Source organism: Pundamilia nyererei, unplaced genomic scaffold (genome assembly GCF_000239375.1).
Source record: "Pundamilia nyererei isolate P.nyererei 1_Seehausen unplaced genomic scaffold, PunNye1.0 scaffold00578, whole genome shotgun sequence".
Classification (NCBI taxonomy): Eukaryota; Metazoa; Chordata; class Actinopteri; order Cichliformes; family Cichlidae; genus Pundamilia; species Pundamilia nyererei.
In genome coordinates, this window is record NW_005187979.1 from 106,135 (window position 1) to 107,680 (window position 1,546).

Sequence of the window (1,546 nt, forward strand, 5' to 3'; positions counted from 1 at the left end):
GGGGGGCTAGGAGGAGGAGTTGGCCGTCCGACTGCGGTCTGGAGTGTGGTGAATCAAATGGACCATTACGGAAAGGCTGGGATGGTCAATTTGGTAAAGTAAATCCATTGGGCATCTTTCCTTGCCTTTAGACAATAATTCTAATGGCAAAAGAGCCAAACGGGACAGGCAAAAAAAAAAAAAAAAAAAGACACAGCAGGTGGAAGGGGCGACAGTGCTGGAGCTTGATCTGAAGTGCCAGGATCTGGTTCGGACTCAGTATCCTTGCCAGATCACAGTGCTTAGATAGTCGTTTTTAATTCGGCTTGCCCGTCAGTGAGTGCTTTGACTTGGGCCAGGAGAATCTGCAGGTTTTGTTCATGCGAGCCCAGAATGACACCCTGCTTGGTGAGAGCAGCCCGGGTGAGATCCGCTGAGTTCATGACTGGTCAGATCTAGGGATGGGTACCGGTATCTGGTGCCATGACGCCACCGGTTCTGACATAAACGGTAGTAACCAGACCGAAAAGCAGCGCACATTTTGGTGCTTTATTTCTGTGCTTTTTTTTTCCTAAGACGTCATACACTTTGGATTCTAGTCGATCATTTTACCTTTCCAAGGATAGTAGGCGGGCCCAGGTACGTACGTTCTTTTAGAGCAGAGCTACACATTAAAAATGCCCAAGGCGAAGCGGTCAAAAGTCTGGCTGTACTTCACAGCAAAAGATGCAAACTCCTCCTAAGACCCTAAATCTTCCACAGCATGCATTTGATATTTGGGTTGAATGTGACCTGATGTAAAAACAAAGAATTACCAGGGTTTTTTTTGTTTTTTTTTTACCTAATTTTTGTTTCTAAGAATAATAAGAGTCACATATGAGAATATTCATTTAAAATTTCGGTAGAACAGTAGCAGTATAATGTCCCCGTAAGTGGATATCAGGCCCTTGTAGAGCAAAATTGAGTATTTTGGTCTAAATAACCCAAAATGTGATGTCCACATATGTGGACGCCAGGTCGTAGGCGGTTAAGGTGATACTGTGCAAAGGAGGTAACACCTCGAATCTGACGATGAACCTGGCGACGCATAGCGTTTTTTTTAAAGCCGAGAAATGCACCGTATTTGATAGCTTACTGCAAGACCTCACATCGAGTACATCTACTGCGGGTGTGGTGCCTGTTATCAGACCTGGAGTTAGCAACATCTCCCAAGAACCCGAAGAGCAGAGTTCTGGCCCCTAGCCAGTGTAGCAGAAATGATGATGGATGATGATGACCCGTTCTTCTCTGGGTGAGTAGCTTAATGTTGTTCATGTGTAATTTACGTTGAGTAGGCTAACCACATTATTAAATTAATGCACGTAAGGTGAACTAGCAAACACCATCGCAGTTACATGAGGCTGTCTTCTTGTTTGATGGCAGATACTCCCTTCACCCTGGCCAAGAAGGATAAAATGACCAAAGAACAAGTGGGAAACAGCTAAACATGAGATGTTTTTGGACAAAGTTTGTGTTTTTTCCATTGTTTAAGCACTGCTTCCAGCCAAGAGTGATACCATATATGCCC